Consider the following 21369-nt stretch of genomic DNA (forward strand, 5'->3'; position numbering starts at 1 on the left):
AACCAGATTTGAGACTCTCTGAAGTCCCCGTGTGCCTCCCCCTGCAGGTGTTTACATCCTGGATCACAGGCTGCGGTTGTGGGTATAAGGAAGCAGCATCGAGCTGTTTTCTTACCTGCAGACGTCTGTCTTTACATCAGTGTGTGCACCAACTGTTTCTCTATGAGTCAATCATGGAAACAAGTTGCTTTGCTCGTCTTTTTTTAAGATCTTATTTTCCTGCTTTCACACTATAGAAAACAACAACAGCAGCTGCCACCACAGGATTTAACAAACAGCAAGTTTTTACCGTTACTCTGAGAGTTTCAGTGACACTTTTTGCACACAATAAATGTGGAAACAAATGTTTTTCCTTTCACATCTACACATCCAACAGATCAGCAGCAGCTCGTCTACAGTCAGGCTGCTGGTGCTCCAGCAGTGGATGTGCTTTAATAAACATGACGTTTAAAATAATCAGCTTGGTGTTCGTAAATATCTCCATCAGCTTTAGATATTCCACTTGGGGTCCATCACACTCAAGCATATATTCACAGCCAAAAGCTTCTCCTTGTTCACCTGCTCTTGACCTCAGAGTTTTGGTTGGATTGAGATGGGCGAGTTTGCTGGTCATGGATCCAAATGTTACTTTAGTCATCCTCAAGCTACAAAATGTTTCATGGTGCGCCATTATAATGGAAAATGTACAGACTATCACCTAATTGCTCCTGGATTGTTGGAAAGAGTTGGTCTTTAACCCTCTTAGGCTCAAATTAAACTTTTTGTTGCTAATGCACAACCAAGTCCTGCAGTGGTACTTCTGAGTAAAAAAAACTCATAAAATATGTATGTGGGGTAATCAGGTTGTTAGTTTTTAACTGTTGCAAATCGGCAATGCCTGCCTTGAGAGGGTTAACTTTACAGTTCTTAAAAACCAAACGACAAATAGAAGTCCACAAACACCAACTGGTTTATTTGCTAGTAAAATTATTTGAAACTTATTCTTATGATTGTTCTTCACTACATCACAGAAACATTTAAAATTATCTGCATTAACTTTTAGCCACGATATAAACAAGCTCTTTTCATACAGATTAGCGTTCGGGCACGAGAGAGGACTGGGTTTGGGTGAAAATACAGCACAAATTGCTTTAAGTCTGTTAAAGCTTTGCTACCTTTGTTGCCATGGTGAGACCTAGCCATATTCTCTGGATGAGAACATGTGCTGCAGACACGAAATAAACTTCTCGTTGTGCTAAAACATACATTATACTTAATATTATAAAATACATTACTTGTAAATTCATCCCCCGACACAGAAACACTTGACAGTTGTGTCCATGAACATGAAAACACGGACTGCTTTTCGTGACTGTTTCACTGCTGTGAGACTGGGCTGTGTCTTTAGCGCTCTCATGTACATTAACTTGTCATGAGTTTCGCCACAGCTTGGTACATGACCGTATTCTGTCTACTTGCTTTGACTTTTTGCAGAGAGAATCTCCTCTACATTAAAATATTGACAGAGAATACATCCTGTCATACAAGACGTTAATTACCCTCTGAGAGCCCAGGCTGATCTCTAACAGTCATAGCCAGCCAGGCTTCTCTCGTTCAGTACTGCAGTACTGAACTATTTGTAACTTTTTTATTTCTCAGTGTGTGTATGTTACTCCATGTGAGCCTCTGGACACTCAGATCCACACAGAACCATTAGTGCTAAGTCTTTAGATTGAGCACATTTATTGTCTCAAATAAACATTTTTCCAGCTCTTATCCTGCCCGAAGGATAAGAGTCCATGATCACTTTTTACGTCTGTAATAGACGTAAATGAGTCTGATTCTATGGGAAACACTGTAGTTATATATGCTAAAAGTGAATCTAGTTTAGTTTTTTTATTCCCTGCTGTATATTTGATGATGTTCATGTTAAATATGACACAAGTTGCTAATACTGAGGCCAGCGTATGTTTAATAATTCCTGTGAGCCAAAAGCTCAGAATGCAGACTCATCAAAACACTCAGTTTACCACAGTTTTTCCACTCTTGGATCTGTATGATGTCACAGAGAGAGGTCCAGTATGGTCATGTTAGGCACAGAAGCTCTGCCCACCTGCTTCTGTTTGAGAGGGAGAGCCAATCAGAAAAAAAGAAAGACAGCTTGCTTTATGCAGATGAAATGGGGGAGTGCACCAAAGCTGAGAACAAGCTAAAGAAGGATTATTGTGATGTGCAATTCATGCAAAGCTTTTCTAGCAAAGTCCAGGAATACAAAATACTCTGATCCACTTTATCTAATCTCTGTCTCGAGTACCACAGCAACACCACTAACAACTCTCATTTCTATTTACAATAATGTACAGTATCACTTTTATTCCCAACTATATTTTTTTGGCAAAGTTTTTAACATTACGCCGATTATTTCTGTTGATTTCTCTGCATTAGCTGTCCACCGCCCAATCAGACTGGAGTTTATTTACTTTTAGTCTTTCAGAATCCACTAATGCTCCAGTACAATTCACTGAGTCCCAGGTGTGAGCCTTGAAACTTCTCCACAGAAGCCTGCAGCTTAGAAACTCTTTTATTGATGGTCTGTTGTGTTTGAAGCTGCAGTTTGAGAACAATAAGTTTTATTTTTGCAGATGGTGCAAAAACAAAGAAAGAAAACCTTCACACTCTCTCTCTCTCTCTCTCACACACACACACACACACACACACACACACACACACACACACACACACACACACACACACACACACACACACACACACACACACACACACAGGTAAAGCAGAAAAGTGCTCGCTGCCATTGTTTCACCTTCAGCTTGTCACGGTCTCATCACGCCTCATTGTGTGGAAGACAAAACCATCGAGCCCATTGATCAGTAAATCAGATTTCTGTACCGCACGCCACAAACACAGATCCATTGTTTGTTGGAACAATATGGCAGTGAATGATGAGCTGTGTTACTGATAGCAACAGCACTGATAAACAACAGTCTGCATAACAATGGCCTCGCAGTCACAGCAGATTTAATAAAAAATAAAGCTCCTCAGTCACATAACAAAAACGCTGGAAAGTTTCTGAGCAGAAATTAGCAGTCAGAGTGCAACATCATAATTAACTAAATACTCCGAGGCCATAAAAATTCCATTCTCAACCTCTGCAAAAATAATTGCGGTATTATTTTCAGCCTTAATTAAGTGGCTCAGGCTTCTTACAAGTGTAAAAATTTAATCCCTTTTCGAAATCCTATATAATTTAATGTGAGTGAAATCAAATAAATAAGAAGCTGCAGCTCTTCTGTGAGAGGGTTTGATATGGGTGATTAGGTGAGCGCGGCGTGAAGAAGCCCATTAGGATTGTATGGTGTCATCACAGCAGCTCCGGGCGGTGGCCCTAATCCACTCCTCAGCCCACACCACCACCGCTGCCGCCGCAATGCCGTTGCTGCTGCTACCGCTCGCCATTTTCTCTCCAACTGCAGCAGCAGCAGCAGCAGCAGCGCTGCAGAGACGAGCGCCCATTGATTGATTCTTATCCCGTTAAGGAGACGGGAGGCAGATAAATGGGGAGGTAATGAGAGGCAATTATGAGCCATGAAGAGCTTTATTATAGAGTGAAAGTGTCCTCATGTCAGGGACACGACAGCGAGAGCAGAAAAGCTGAGCGAGTTTTTGGGATAATGAGCGATCGTGGTGTGACTGTACAGGTCAGGCCTCATAAATATATTTACTGTTAAGAAACGCCACTGCGGAGTGGCAGCACAGTGTTTCCAGCGTTAATGAACATTAGCACTGATGAAAGTTTCAGCTGGGGGGCAATGAGGCAAATTTTTCTGTTGTTGGTAGCAGGCGGCGTCACAAGAATGCTTCGTTAACTTCTTACGTTCCTCGAATTCAGACGGTGACAGCTCCACAGCTGTGAAGCTAAAGATGGCAACCTTTAAGTGTGAGAGCGATAATCCCACTATCCTTATGGGAATTTTTCATTTTAGCCTCAGTCGTTGTTCGAAAACTCAAACTGTCAGTTTGTGAAAGTGAAAATACCCACGAGGTGTCTGTCACCGTCTGGCCGTAAGCCGCGAGGTTTACGGCTATGTTTTTTTAAATTTAGCACAGAGAGAGGACAAGGAGCAGACTTGAAGCCACACTACTGCGGTTTTTGGCCCGTTGTTTACCTGTTACCAGGTGAGCTATCGCAGCTCCTCACATCAGATTTAAACACAGCTGCACTTCCTTAAATGTCCACCTGAGGCTGGCTCTGCAATTGAGTCAGGGATATTGGTTTGCAATATCGCTGCTTATTTGAAACTTTGTGTTTGTAGTAAAGTTTGTCTTAGCTCCTCTTAGTTCTTATGTCTCAACTCTTCCAGAGAAGCTTTGCATGATTCACAATTTAAAATAATCTTTCTTTTTCTGATACTGGACCCTGATGCCACCTTTCAGTTCGTTCTGAGAGACTGAAACAAGCTGTTTAACCCCTCCCCTTTAAGCCAACTTTCTTGTGATTGGCTGTGTGTGAGTCCTGTAAAATAATATCCTCTTTCTATGATTTCATGCAGAGTGTGTGGATGTTTAGAGCAGCCTGAGCTGTGCATACACTGACCTCAGGGAATGCAGATATGTGACAGGAAATAAGGAAAGGTTTAATATTTGCTTCAATTATTAAAAAAAACTTGCCCAAAGAGCTAAAAAAAAAAAAAAGAACAAAAACCTAAAAATACAAATTTTAATTTGCATCCTAAAAGTATAAGAATTTATATTTAAATTTGACTTTCTTTTTTTTGTTACAAAGAAGTTCATCTCGATTACTGGAAGGCCACAGTAAACATGAAAACTTTGAGCTCTGGTTTAAATGAGCTGGCAGGAAAAGCTGCTTAGTTCTGATCCTTAGATGACCCGAGGGGCCTGGATGCTTTGAAATGCACAAGAAAGCAGGGATTTCTTTCAGTCAGGACTTCTATAGTCAAAAAAAGATTGATAATTCCATCTGCAGTCACTTATATGTAGCTGACTACCTCCCAGCACCTTTTATACTGAAACAAAGAAGCCATTAATTCAATTCAATTCAATAAAACTTTATTGATCCTGAAGGTTGACCCCGAAGGAAATTGGGTTAAGGCTGCCGACCTTTGCCAGCGCCATGTTACCCTTCTGACCATACATACATGACACAAACATCACATGGGGAATACAGGTCAGAGAGGTATAACGATGGAAAATGCACAACATGAGGAAAGATATGGAGAAAAAAATAACTCCCCCCAGACTGAGCTCCAACAGGGAGATCAGTTTGAGAACAGAAAAAAAACACCTCTGCACATAAGAGCACATGAAAAAAACCTCTTAATACACCAAAGAAACACATGACAAGCAACAGGGGTGGGTAAAGGGTGAGAGACAGCCAGTGTAGACAGTCCATCCGGGCCTGCAGCATAAGCGCTGGTCTCCTTGATCCACCGTCAGCATCGGAGGGGAATAAGCGTCGAAGGCGTTTGGAGGGGGAGAGGGGACAAGTGTACATCTGCATGTGTATATATGTCTGTGTGTGTGTGTGCGTGTCCAGAGTTCAGCTGAGACAGTGTCCTTCGCCCTGCCAGGCTAAGTAAACAGTCTACCAGCCAACCCAGGTGGCCTTGCATGGAATGGGAAGAACAGTCAACACACAGTCAGGGTGTTGTTGTTCAGCTCCAGCCTTGAGACCGCAGCTGGCGCCGAAGGGGTCTCCGCATGAAGTGATGGTGGTTTTTACTTTAGTGCGAACAACTCATGAGAATTTCAAAGCTGTTCTAACACTCCAACACTGGTCTCTCAATCTCCTGTTGGAGAGCCGTGAGCTTCTCCATGATGTTATCAAACTTACACTCCGTGATGTTGTCATTCTTGTGCTCAAAGAGCCGATTCTGAGAACTCACGACCACAGTGAGCTTCTCCAAGATGTGATCCAATTTGCGCTCAGAGGTGTTATTCTGAGCATTCACAGCAGCCGTAAGCTTCTCCAAGATCTTATCCGTGCTGCACTCAATGAGCCCATTTTGAGAAACTCATGCCTCGTTCCATCATTTCAATCCCAGCGGGCAGCCTTGTGGGGGTTTGAACCGCTTTCTTGATTCTTCGATAAGTCAGGGCCAAGCCAGCTGCGATCAGCAAGAAGCCCAGACTTCTCGTTGAGAAAAGGGTGTCAATTGCATTCAGGGACCAGTTGATCAAATCCATAATTCCTCTTTTAGGTTTTAGAGAACAGACTGTGAGAGAGTGTTCCAGGGAGAAGTAATACAAGAAACACGAGACTAGACAAGGACACAAGAGGCTAAGCAGGGAAGCTAAGGGAGAGGAGGAGGAGGAGAGGAGAAAAGTGTCATCGCCTTTGTCAAGAGCAAGTGTTAAAAGAAAAAGAGGTGGAGGTGGAGAGAGAGACAAATACAACATTGGGTCATAAAGAACCCTAAAAAGAGGAGATGGAGTGGAGTTGGGTTGTAAAGTGGCTTGCAGATATGTAACTTTAGGAGACCAGAGGAGCTTAAATAGTGGAATCTGTATAAGAATGAAGCAGATTAAACACAAACTACAGTAACTAAAGTAACTATCAGCTCATGGTGGCTAGCTCTGTGAAAAGCTGCATCCATTGAGTGCACAGGTGCATCATAACACATGAGAACAGATATGCATAGATGTGGAAGCAAACTCAGAAGACCTGAAAGTTTATTGAATTAATAAAAAAATCCAAAATGGGAAAATAGAAAACTACAGAACCAAAAAAGTGGAAAAAACACACTGAGGCAAGAGGAAGCCCCAGAGGACTGATGGGAGAACAGAACTATATAAACCCACAGGAGGAAAATCTAGAAACTGGAAACAGTTGGAGAGACACAGCTGAACTAAATCACAGATGATGAGACTCGGCATGCAAAACTAAAAGCGAAGCAAGGAACAACTAACTATCAAAATAATACAAAATAAGAGAGGAATCACTGCCTTACTTTTAAGAAAAGTAACAAAAGTGTAATATATTACTTTGTTGAGTACTGATGCGCCTTTAAGAGCCTCAAGTGGATGTTAGAGGAACTGCAATTGTTGGTATTTTTGACACGGCTTTATTTTCTGGTCTGTGAGGTAGTTAAGAAGTGATTTTGTCCAATCAAATCTTTTAGTTTAAACTGTTTTATAACTGAAGAAGAACATGTTTGGTTGGGTTTTTATCTTAAAATCAGCTTTACAGAAAATAAAATATCTAGAACACATTTTTTATGAGGGTGCTTCAACTATATTTCTTTATATCAAATGAAATAGGGTGGGTGATAAATAAAGGCAGTGCTTCTCTGTGCAGAATGACAGAGGAATCTGAAGTTTAGGCTGTTTTTTTTCTTCCTTTTTTTATGCAATAACTCCAGGTGTTACCCTGCAATGTGAATAAATGAATAAATCAGGTTCCTCTTTGAGGTAGAACACATCTCTGACTAGACAGGAGGAGTGGAAATGGCAGCTTTAATTGGCACATCCCACTGTTTTTGTTCTGGATTGGCAGTCAAGCCTGATGGAGTAGAAACTGTCTGACATGATGATCAGTTGATGTGAAGGCAGCAGCAGTCAGACTGGGAGCTCGGTCCATTACTGCTGCAGCCTGCTCCGCTCAGTTCGGAGACAAACTGCTGCTGTCAGGTGAACAAAAAAACCTGCCCGCATCAATCCTGTTCTCAGAAAGCTTCACCCAGTTCATGGTTTTGACTGCTGGTTTATAAAACTCCTAATGGGCTGGCGGTGCTGTGTACATCTGAGAAGAAGTGTGTATGGTGAGAGGCAACTCGTCTTCCTCACTTCAGTGCAGACGTTTGACTGGACGCTCACTCACCTTTAACTTTCCTTTGAGTTAGAAAACGCTGTTTTTTTCCCCACGCTGGATTCTGCGTATCCACGCCTCATCTAACACATCATTTCACATAAAATCCTCTCGCCTGCTTTCTTCGAGTCAAAACAGCAAACAGAGGACTGCCTCTAATAAGAGCAGTGTGGTGAGTTTACCGTCAGATGGAAAGCCCAGCGTCTGTGGATGGAGAGGAATGCAGAACTGGAAAAAAAAAAGAAGAACTGGTTAACATGACAAACTCAAAAAAACAGACCAGAGCCTCCTCAGATCGCTTCCTGGATGAATTGGCAGCCCATGACGACACACGGGGCCTCGGTTCGGGTCAATTTTTTCATTTCTGTAGTTGAATGATAATGCTAACTTCAGGCTTCAGGTAGCTCCGAAAATTCAAGTGCCAGCATCATCTTGGGCTAAAGTCCCTCTCTCATCGTTTTTGGTGTAACACTTTATTCTCATTGGCTAACAACTTCTCATATCCAGCAGAATCCTCACTGAATACTTAAAATGACCAAAATTGACAAAACTGACAAAATATTTTAACCAAAATGAAATGAGCGACTGAGCCCATACACAGGTTTGTTTCAAGACTTCAGCTTCAGGTAACTACAGTTATTGCCCCCTGGTGGCTAATAAAAAGAATGCATAAGACGGAGGCAAAAAGCTGAAAGTTTGCTCTCTGCAACTCAGGGTGAAACATCTCAGTCCAGAGGTGCACGAGAAGATGATCTTGAAGGAGAGATCAGCCAAAGTTAAAACACTTAAAAATGCGTCTTAGTTTCCTGCTCATGCATTAAAACCAGAAAAAACTGTAAATTTTTTGTCTTTTTTGCATCATTACGGTTAAGACATTTTTTCAGGACATGCGAATAGGCTGAGAGTGAAGGACACTCACACAGTAATATCTGTAACAAAACAATTCCTAATCTGTTTTATGAGCTACAAAAGGCATTAACATAATAAAAGAGCATTTAAAAATGTAAAATATGACTCGTAACATGAGAAAAGAGCAAAAACAGTTACTTGCAGTTTAAAAATAATAAAGCAGAAAAATTCAGAATGAAAAGAAATAAAAGTTGTAGCAAACACTTCAGCTCATTTTTTAACCTCTTTCTTTACTCAATACATAAATAAATATCTTGTTGTAGTCATGAAGACTTTAGACAAGCAACTGAGATCATAAACTAATCAGGAAAGAGAACAGAAGGGTCGTTTTCCTCCCAGACTCACAGTCGCCCCCTGCTGGACATAAGAAATACCGGGCGTCCCTCTTAGTTTTTGTTCGATAACTCTATTCTATGCATTTTGTGACTCTTACAGAAACTGAAACTGTGTTGTGTGTGAGAAAAACATAAATGATTTCAGGCAGCGTTCAGGGAGCCGCTCTGAAGACCCAATGCCTTTTAACAAACTGATGAAACTACCGTCCACTCGGCGCGGTCTCATTTACTCCTTCTTCTTCCTGACATGTTTAAATTTTGTGTGTGTGTGTATGTGTGTGTGCATAAACTCAGATATAAGGCACTTTGAAAATTTGTTCAAAATTGAACTTTACAAATAAACTTGAAATTGAACTTGAACACCTCATATCTGTAAAAGGACCCGCTTCTTTGTTGTTTTGCTGAGGAACACAGCAGCTATTTTCCCTCATATGTATTTTGGAAGTGATACAGGGGCAAAATGATTGGGTGTCAAAAAAGTGATTCAACAGTGGAACAACAACAACCGAGCTTTTCACCGAGGAGAAAAGGGAAAAACTGAGACATGCAGGTGTGTGTGTGTGTGTGTGTGTGTGTGTTTGCTCTGTTTTGTCTGTTTTGTTTTCCTGCTCTGAGGCTTTATACATTTTCATCCACCTCTGATCCAGACTCAAGGTGATAAACATGGAAATAAAGACCTGCCTTTGTATGTTTTCATTTCCTGTTTAGAAGCAGCGCAGGTCCTTTTCTGCGAGCGCTCGCACAGCTGAACACCAAGGGCACGTCTATCTGACATCCTGCTAATGGCGAGAAAACATCCATTATTCACTCAAATTTTAATAAACCCGTAATGGGAGGAGTTTGAAATGAGAAGAACCTTGAGAAGGTCTCACCTTGTTCTGCACTTTCATTTCAAACTACTGCCTTCAAACCTCAAACTGAAAATTAAAAGTGCAATTAAAAGCAGCAGTTGAAAAGTTTGCAGACAAGCAACCTTTAGGATCTGCAGCCAGGCTGTGTGTGTGAATGTGTGTGTGTGTGTGTGAGTGAACACACCTGTCTTACCTGTCGCATCCTTGACTGAGAGTCTCGCAAACTTTCACTCAAAGCGAAACGAGTGATTTGATGCTTCCGACAGACAGAAACGGCTCAGGGATTTGACATCCTTCACTTTCCTGTGCGTTACGCCACAGTCCCAAAAGTATGTGGACACCTCAGCAGCACACCTGTGAAAGTGCTTTTAAATAAAAAGCAGAATCCCTGTGGAATAAAATAAGAGCCTGAAAAGCTGCCACAAAAATTTGTTTGTTAGGAATATAATTGTGACATCTGTGAAACAACTGAAGGAAAAAGTAAAAACAGTAATGCTGTCAGTCAAATTAAACACAGCGTTGTTTACTTTGTGCTGTTTTTTCTTTTTTGGTAACTTTGTCAGGATGAGCACGAAGACTGGGCGGGCCGGTGAAACAAACACACAGCTTCCAGGTCGTAGTGGCTTAAATCTGCGTTCTTTCTAATGGCCACCAGAGGGCGATTCCTCTGAATTATTGGACAAATTTATCTTATCATATTTTAGATTATGGTATAACGTTAAGAGTCAGAAAGAATGATTTTCCACAGACACCTCTGTTCCTGTCATAGATTTAAAACAACAAGAGTCGACTCAAAGTGCTAACCAAAAATCTCAGAAAACACATAATAAACACACAAAACTCACATAACCATCATGAGCACAATGAAAAGCAAAAGCAGTAAAGTTATAAGGAAAATTTTATGAAAAATTAAATGGAATAAATGATGATCAAACCAAATAAATAAATAAACAACGTACAAATGGAAACAACAGCTGACTGAAAGAAAAGGAGAATGCAGCACAGTGTAGTGATCACGTTTAACAAACATATGCAGCAATATGTGACACAAAATCAGGCTAAAGCCCAAAATGTTTTAGTTTTTGCTGTTTCCTGAAATTTAAAAACTTCTAGCCTGAAAAAACCCCATTAAAAATCATCTCTTTTTTTAAAATGAATTTTTAATTTGATGATGTCAAACTGTGTCTGTTCTTTGCAAACAGACAAAGAGTTGCTTGTAAATTATGAAACTTTTGATAAAAACTTTTCTATGGACGTGATCACAGTCGAGCATCACAGGCTAACGTTAGCGTCACTGACGGGTAAACTTCGCTAGCTGACCGGTGCCAGAAAGAGATTCCTGACGTTTGTGTGTTTTATGTGTAAAAGATTTATGGCAGGGTTTCATATAAAGTGAAGAAATGGTTTGTTTTGCAAGCATCTGTAACTAATCCAGTAGCTTTTGGTAACTTAAAATATCTTTATTGAACTGTGATGCCGTGTTTGTTGCAATTTGCAAAAACTGACTGGAACTTCTACCTTGTGACAGAAATCTTCTTTCTGGCTCATGTTTGACAGATCATAGACCCATAGCTAAACAGGGTTCCGTTTACTGCACTTTACAGTATACCTGACATTTTTCAGACAAGTGAAGACAAAGAGCATAATGTCCGACTCTGTGTGTGTTGCTGCTTCTAAGGTCCTTTTAAAAACTACCAACATTTCTTATGATTAAAAACACTGTAAGAGCACACATACACGGTGTAGATGTGTGGCTGAGGTCATAAATGTCACGTAAAAGCACACCTTGTACCCGGGATGTAAAATAACAACCACACGAGCTTGCAGGGAAACCCAGTCACGACTCACAAAGTCTGTGAGCTGTGACTACTACGGTGCACTGCGGAGGAAAGATGTTTTCTTAAGGTGGATTAATGAATTCAACACCCACTGGAGTCACTAATTGGAGCTAATTAAAGTCACTGAACTGGACCTCTCCACTGTGTTTGTGCTCCAGTTTTCTGAGTAAAAATGGTATTTTATTAGTCACTTAACACTAATTAGCAGGTATCTGTGTGATGCACTCCAGCAGTCTGTGGATGCAGTTGGATGGATGTGTGTAACCTGCACATTCAGACACATTCGATCACAAAACGATTCAAATCGCTGTGAATAAAATGCAGCTGTGCCTCCTCCTGATGCAGACACGAACGGTTCGTGGATGAACCTCAGCCTGATTCCTTCCCCACATCTTTCTAGTCGGGCTTTTCACGTGGCGGTGTAATGCAGTCGCCGCCCCGCAGTAACACACTGTATTAAATAAAAAAATAACACCCGGATGGAGAGATGGGCAGGCGGAGAGACAGCCGGTTCATTTCCAGCGTCCAGCTGAGCAGCAGCCGATCTGTCTTCCAGCTCCTCTCACATTATTTTATGGCACTCGGCTCAGCGGGGAGCAGAAAGCCTCTGAGCCAAACTGTACCTACTGCTGGATGAATTTCCAGCTCTGAAAATATTACATTTCCTTTGTGCAGAGATGGAAATCAGTATTCTAACCCAAAGCAAAAATATGATTAATTGCTCCCTGCCTGAGTCCAGGCATGAGGGTAATAAGCCCGACTGGAGGAGTTTCGCTTTACAATTCAGCACTGCTTGCGTATGTGCAAATACATTTTTTAATGCATGCAGTACATTAGAAATATCCACAGAAAATTGAATTTAGATAGTTACATGTGTAAGTACTAAACTCATTTCAGATGAGGCTAAATGAGATCAGAAAGAAAAGGGGTAAGAGTGTGCAGCTCTTTGATACAGCGAACAAATAGCAGCGCTGAAAGGTCCCATTTTTCTTTGACTTTTTTACACGCAGGCTCAAATGCCGAAGTCAGGGAATCTTTTCATTAGCTTTGGCCTGAGACGCACGTTGAAATAAATGCCCCCTTTTCTCTTTTTTCACTGTAATGTGTGTTAAATATTTCAGAGATTTCCAGATCCTTTCACAGAGCGCAAGAGAGGAGGGTGGCGGTGGAGGAATGAGGAGCGACGCATCAAACAAGAAAAGAAAATGCTGAGGCGAGAGGTTGATGTGCTCCACTGAAAATTTTTCTCATTGTGTTATCAGAAAGCAGATAATGTGTCGGTGTGTTTGGCTGTCAGCGAAGCCACAGAGCTGCGTGTTCGGGCCTCCCGAAGGCAGATTACACTGAAGGAAACAACGCGCTGACTCCAGCAGCCGCTTTGGGTCAAAGAAAGGAAACATCTGATGATGCGAGCTGGGACTTTAAGGTGAGCGAACTTGGCTGTTTTAAGCAGCAATGTCTGAGCCGGTCTCTGGGAGCAGCTTATTATTAAGGTGTTATCTTTGCGCTCAGGCAGGTTAAACTCTAAACCCAAATACTCAAAGCAGATAAATAGTAAACTTAATATTCTTAATAAAGTTCTCCTTAATCCAAAAATTTTAACTCCTTTGACATTTTATTCCTGTCAGAGTTATTTAAACTTTAATTAATTTTCAACTTATGTAAAACCAATTTTTATTTTATTTATTTAACCTGTATTTAAACAGAAAGATCCCAATGGGATTAGGAAAACCTCTTTTTCAAGGGAGACCTGGTGATTTAACCCTCAAGTGACTGAAATACCCTTTTAAACATCTCTGTTTGTGTTTCCGACACCTATAATGATTCTTTCATATCACCTTTAACATTTAATATCTTTTATAAATTTTTTATTTTAACATGTCTTGAACAGTAATAGCACAGTGTGTTACTGGAAGATGCCAAGAAAATACTGCTAAACTAAAGAAAAAATTTAAGGCTTTGATTTAGCAGAACAGAACGACTACTTTAGTTTTATCAAGTTTTACATTTCATGTTTTTGAGTTTTCCAAATTCCTGATGTTTGATTTTTGTTTAACTAAGAATGATTATGAAAGTGAAGAATAAAGTTGATGTTTAACCCTTTAAGACCTACCATAGAGCCAAGTCCCCCAGAGCTTAGCTTTATATTTTTGCATGCTGTAGTGCCATTTTTGGGAGCATTTCAAGTTTCTATACTTCAATACAACCGTTATATCCAAAATTTTAATAATATGTATGCATTTAGTCCATAGTAGCTACATACATTTCAAAAAAGTAAAATAAACTACAAAAAATCATTGTCGTTTTTTTCTTTTTTTTTTTTTTTACATATATTTCTAGTTAGAGAATTCTAAGAGGTTTATCCCTCAAAAACTGTAAATACAAAAAAGTTGCACAAAATAGTTTCCCACCATAGGAAACTTATTTTGAGTGTCTTCATAGTTTTATTTTTGAGATACACCAATTTTGATGTACTGCAGGAAAACCGAAAATAAATATTATAATGCAAATTTTCAAAAAAAAAACCCAGCATGTGCTTCAAAATAAACTATTTCCAGCAGTGCAATTTTAGTTCTAAGCCAGATCCTATTCAGAAAAGCATGAAGTCAAACATAACTTTTAAAAACACCAGTGTAGGCTTATAAGGCCCTGAAGGTAAAAAACTACACGGGAAAATGACATAACTTCCGGTTTCAGACAGGTAATGGCGGACATGCAATACTTTGCGCTGACATCTATTCCAACGTAGGAAGTGTTATGAACAGCTGATCGGATTGGCAAAGCGTGTTTCTGGAATATTATGTTTTTGTTGCTGCAAATGCTTTTTACAAAATTTTTGCAAGGCCATAGATTGAAGGAAAGGACAAGCTGATGGCATAAAATCTAAGTACAACTCCTCAGGTTTCATATGAAAAAAAAATTATTGGTCTAGCTTATGTGGTTGCAGTTCTACAGGGATTTGAAAAATAGTTACGCAAAACGGAGCGTGCCTGCTCCGACCAGTCTTAAAGGGTTAAAGTTTCCAGTTTAGTAAAACTTGGTACTTAAAGTTCATCAACATAAAAAAATTAAGGCAACCGGTTGCCTTAATTTTTTTATGTTTTGCTAACATCTTCAGGTTTACAGAGCAGGAAAGATAAAAAGTAAATCGCTCTGGAACTTTTCCCGCCACGTTCATTGTCACTCCGAATCAACACTTTCCCGCCAAAACATCGATTTGAACTTACATTGTTTCTTTTCTTTTTTCTATGAATATGTTTACATACAAAAGATTGTTTTTTTTAGTGCAAAATCCCACCAAAGACACCAAACAACTCCCTCAAGGTGGTGTCGGAGAGGCGGATGTTGTCCAAGATAAAGACAATGTTGGATAACACCTCCCACCCATTCCATGACATGCTGGTCAGTCACAGGAGCACATCCAGTGAGAGACTGAGATTACCGAAAAGCACCACTGAACGACATATAAAATCATTCCTGCCTGTGGCCATCTCCCTGTACAACGCATCCACTTAACACACTGTTTACTGCTACAGCTACACATGTGTCTTTTTCAGCTATTTATTAAGAAGTGACTTTTATGTATGTATATATGTATGTATATATGTATGTATATACATATATATATGTATATGTATATACATATATATATACATATATATATATATACATATATACATACATATATATATATACATATATACATATGTATATATATATATATATACATATATACATATGTATATACATATGTATATATATACATATGTATATACGGATACGGATACGACGGATGGTAACAAAGAGAGGGAAGGTAGTCAGAACTGAGGGGATTGAACTACCAGAAGGCAACATTGCAGACATAGAGGACAGTTACAAGTACCTGGGGATCCCGCAGGCAAATGGGAACCATGAAGAGGCCGCTAGAAAGGCTGCAACCACCAAGTACCTGCAGAGGGTCAGGCAAGTCCTGAGGAGTCAGCTGAATGGTAGGAACAAGATCCGGGCCATCAACACATACGCCCTGCCCGTGATCAGGTACCCTGCTGGGGTAATAGGCTGGCCAAAGGAGGAGATAGAAGCCACTGACATAAAGACAAGAAAGCTCCTGACCATGCATGGAGGGTTTCACCCCAAGTCCAGCACCCTGAGGCTGTACGCTAAGCGGAAGGAAGGGGGCCGGGGACTGGTGAGTGTCAGCACCACAGTCCAGGATGAGACAAGGAACATCCAAGAATACATTGGGAAGATGGCCCCAACTGACCGAGTGCTCAGTGAATACCTCAGGCAGCAGAAACCCAAGAAAGAGGAGGGAGACGAGGAACCATCATGGAAGGACAGGCCCCTGCACGGTATGTACCACCGGCAGATAGAGGAGGTGGCTGATATCCAGAAATCCTACCAGTGGCTGGACAAAGCTGGACTGAAAGACAGCACAGAGGCACTAATCATGGCAGCACAAGAACAAGCTCTGAGTACAAGATCCATAGAGGCTGGGGTCTATCACACCAGGCAAGACCCCAGGTGCAGGCTGTGTAAAGATGCCCCAGAGACAATCCAGCACATAACAGCAGGGTGCAAGATGCTAGCAGGCAAGGCATACATGGAACGCCATAACCAAGTGGCCGGCATAGTGTACAGGAACATCTGTGCCGAGTATAACCTAGAAGTCCCGAGGTCAAAATGGGAGATGCCCCCAAGGGTGGTGGAGAATGACCGAGCTAAGATCCTGTGGGACTTCCAGATACAGACGGACAAAATGGTGGTGGCTAACCAACCGGACATAGTGGTGGTAGACAAACAGAAGAAGACGGCCGTAGTGATCGATGTAGCGGTTCCGAATGACAGCAATATCAGGAAGAAGGAACACGAGAAGCTGGAGAAATACCAAGGGCTCAGAGAAGAGCTCGAGAGGATGTGGAGGGTGAAGGTAACGGTGGTCCCCGTGGTAATCGGAGCACTAGGTGCGGTGACTCCCAAGCTAGGCGAGTGGCTCCAGCAGATCCCGGGAATAACATCGGAGATCTCTGTCCAGAAGAGCGCAGTCCTGGGAACAGCTAAGATACTGCGCAGGACCCTCAAGCTCCCAGGCCTCTGGTAGAGGACCCGAGCTTGAAGGATAAACCGCCCGCAGGGGCGTGCTGGGTGTTTTTTTATATATATATATATATATATATATATATATATATATATATATATATATATATATATATATATACACATACATAAAAGTCACTTATTAATAAATAGCTGAAAAAGAAACATGTGTAGCTGTAGCAGTAAACAGTGTGTTAAGTGGATATATATTCTATTCTTAGTTAGTGTATTGTCTGTGCAAAAGCACACGAAACTCAACGGAAATAGGAAAAAACAAAACAGAAAAAGGAAAAAACTGATTTCCAAAAGTACAACGGAACTGTTTCTGGGGAGACAATAACTCGACGGACCAGGTGCAGGAACCCAAAACATGGTAGGTGTGTTTTATCATGATTCATATAATACTGATGACGGATTTTTAGGCTAATAGTTAGGCTAACACACTTACCTCTCATCTTTTCTTTCCTCACAGAACCACTTCTTTTAAGTGTTATTGTCTCCCCAGAAACACTTCTCTTGTGCTTTTGGAAATTCACTGGAGTCAGAATTATTTTTTCAGTGTGTTATACCTCAAAGCTTCTGTACCACGAAGTGAGAAATTACCATCGAAAACATATAATGTGAAAAACTATACATACATTCCACACAACTTTCAACTAAGAAACATTTTTATGATTAAACCTTTGTTGCCGAGCTTCTCGTCATTTTGCATTTAAATCTCTGTCTTGATGCAACTACGTTGTTGTTCCTGGAGGAATTTCTGAAATGATGTTTTAAATATATGAGTTTCTGCCTGGACTCCGAACGGAAGTAGTTATTTTGAATTTTTTGTATGAAGATGACAACAGATCTACTATTTTCTGTGATTTGTCAGTGTTAATCACCACTGGATTGTTAACAGATTGCATTATATTTACCAACTTGTCCCCAGCCAATCAGACTGATAGCTGTCTCCTGTCTTATTGCTGTTTTTTCACTGTCTTCATGCTGCAACCATTTCATAGGCAATGAGATTGCAAGTTTTTTGTACACGTTTGCAATAATTTTAGATGTGCTGTGGTCTCCAACTACTGTTTCCCTTCATGTGAGCACATGAGGAGAAATATTTTATGTGAGCACAAAACATTAGGCATTAGATTTTGTCATGCTAAAGCATTCAGTGGTCATTGATAATTTTCTTAGACTGGCTCGTTTAACATCATATTAGATCAACAAAGCTGTGACACCACGAGTGCAGTGAGTTGATGCCTGTTGTGTAAACATAAGGACAACAATTATTTGCTAGGACTGCCTCCTAGCAAATAATTGTTGTAATATAAGAGTAAAATAAGAAGAGTGAAGTGTTTACTCAGAATGATGCAATGTTTAAAATATGAATACTAATGCACTGCAAACTCGTTCCAACCATTTGTAAGATTTTATTTTTGTGCTTTGGGTTTGGGTTTTATTCTTCATCCTGCAGACTGTCTACATATTTAGAAATGGAAAACTTTTTTTCTCTGCATTTGAAAGAGAAACTGGAAGCTCCTGGATATCAGCCATCAGGCCGGCTCTCAGTGCAGCGCTGGATTATTCACACATTCGACCTCCAACCCAGAACAACAACAAACAGCTCAGCACTCGGCGCTCACTCCGCCCGGCGCTCGGCAGATTGGACGATTACAGGTCATGACACTGAAGGTTCGGCAGCAACGTTCATCTCCCATCTCCTCTGAGGTCAGAAATAGACTCCTCCGTCTCAGTTATTCCTCCCATATCCAGAATATTTGACATTTCCCTCTCACACGTTCTCTCTCTTTCTTTAGAATTACTTTTTATCACATAGTAAAGAGCATGGAGCGACCCGAGTGCCTGAAAGCAGAGAAAAATAACACCTACGGGGTAAAACTGAAGGTTTCTTTATATTTACTGTGAAAGATTATCTGTCTTTTCATTCTGAATGTGAATGACTGAGAAACGTGGCCTGCATGTGTTGTATAAAAATGTTTCAGTGTGTAGTCTGAGCTCACGTAGTGATTCACTGTCTTCTAAAGAGGTCATAAAAGTAAGTTCCTCTATTACTTAATGACCAAAATGTCCAGTTTACGGGAGTTTAAAGGTTAAATGAGGAGTGGATAATGAAGAAAAGGGGGAAGAGGAGGAAGTGGGTGCGTGTGCCTGTCGCCTGATTAGGGACATCTTATTGTTGGTGAGTGGCGAAAAAAAGGAGACCGTCTCGCCTCATGTTTTTGCCACAGTTGAATTTGAAAAGTGTCTAAAAAGAAGGAAGAAAGGAATGAGAATGAGAAAGATATTATTTAGGTCCCTGTAATGCCGCCAAAATACCTCCACCTCATTGTCACTCCATCAGTCCCAGCTGGTCAAATATGCTGGCTCCACACAAGAGGGACCTGAATATTGAAGGTTAGAGCACGGGTTAGAGTATTTTGAAATACTCTATGAACAACAAGTAAGCCTGCAGACTGATAGTGAAGTGCTCTGATGGGGTGATATGGTACATATGGTACATTAACATAAGATGGGGCCTGATTACTGACCAAGTACAATAATCTTGGTTTTTCTGAATTTAGAAATAAATTACAAGTCAATCAGGCTTTTTAAGGCATGCCTGGAGTTTAACTCCATCATCTCCCTTCATGGGTTTATTGCATAGCAATAAAATGTATGCAATATTTTCTACTAATGTTAGCTAAGAGAAGCATGTATTAGTCCCAATATAGATCCCTGTGGAACACCATGACTGACTTTTGTGTATGAGGAAGACTCCTCATTCATATCATGGTCAAAAAAGACCCCAAGGATCCTCACAGTGGTGCAGCCTCAGATCACTCAGCTCGCATCCCTACAAAAGTCAGACCTACAGCTGGCAAACCAGGCCCTCATTATGGTTGTTAATCTTAAAAACAGTTTCTGTTTAAACTGATTTGAAGATTTAAATGTGGCATTGCTCAGAGAGGAAAATCAGAGATCGTTTACAGAGGAAGACACTGACTCTGTGGTTACTGAACCAACACGCCGCAGAAGCTGCAGCGTTTTAACACGTGCAAATGTTTGACGAACAGTTTAAACACTTTAAAACGTGCAGACAGAAAGACTAACCCCTGCTCCTGTAAAGAGCTGACGACGATTTTTCCACACAGAAACAGAGTGGGGGGATTTATGTGTGTAAAGTGGAGGTTAAGCAGGATTTTTGCAGCGTCTGTGAGCTCAAACTCGACTCGCTGTGCACAAACACAAACTTCAACACAGCTAAGAAGAGACAGGATCAAAGCGACCGAGCGTTTCGACGGCGTCAACCGGGAAGTGCTCCAAGAACATCGACATCAAATGAAGAGCAGGAAAACATCTGAGGAGGGATGGGGGAGCACCTCAAAGTACATCCATCACCCAACACCTCCCCTCAACACACACACAGACACACATACATGCGTTCTGTCTTGTGTGCAGTTCAGGTGTTCATCGTTTGAAAAACACCCACCTTCACAGTCAATAATTCAGTTTCTGAGCGGTAAAAAGGATTTTTTAAAACTTATGTAATACAAGAAAATGACATGATGTTATGGTATCCCCATGGTTTTCAATCATTTTTATGGAAGAAGAAGTAAACACAACCATAAATGCATGAACTGGACATGTTGGATGATGGTTACAATGAAGTCATAAAAACATTGCTTTCAAACTGAGTTTGAACAAGAAAGTGTGCAATATTTCAAATATTTTCATCGTCACTTGGGGCTTAAAGTTTCTGCTTTAAGGTTGTCAAAGCTGTAAAGCTTCCTCAATGGTTCAACCTAAAAATCAAGCGAATATGAGTGAAAAATTACACGAAAAATCGAAATCTCCAATTCAGCTTACCCACCCAACTCTTGTAAAAAGTCATTGTAGAGGAAGTAAGTTCATCTCAGTATAAAACAGGTAAGAGTAAATATATAATTTGGTTTCATTCACCAGATCGATTATACACTGTGTGTCCTGAATATGAGACAAACATATTACAACATAAGCACTTTGTATTCTTTGAAAATCGCCTCGTCACACAGTGTATTTTCACAGGATTTGAAAGTGAATGTCAGTAATACACAGCAGCCTTATAAAGACAGTTTAATCTCCTACATATGCCAAACCTACCACTCGCAACCTCGCCATCTGAGAGATTTAAAACCAGCTGGGAAAACAAGTTGGCTTTCAAAATCAAAAGGATGTGAGAAGAAAGTCTTAAACATACACAAACGTGTTCAAGCTAAGAAAGTGTACAGACTCCAAAGTAAAAATACACAGCGTACTGTATATCCTGATGTTTCAGCTGCCTGTCATCAACGCCACTCCTCAGAAAAAAAAACTTTTTATCTTCTTTAACCTCACAAGAGCCGGAAAATATATGAATTATTATCAGAGTTTTGAGGCTTTAAGAAGAAACTTTTTTGTTTCATTACAAAAGAACAAAAAAACAAAAAAAACAAACAAACCACGACTTCCTGATCCAACCAGTACTTTAACACTTGGAAAGGATAATAACC

Source organism: Rhamphochromis longiceps, linkage group LG2, assembly GCF_057381845.1.
Source record: "Rhamphochromis longiceps isolate RC_006_pf linkage group LG2, R_longiceps_female_GT1.1, whole genome shotgun sequence".
NCBI classification, from domain to species: Eukaryota; Metazoa; Chordata; class Actinopteri; order Cichliformes; family Cichlidae; genus Rhamphochromis; species Rhamphochromis longiceps.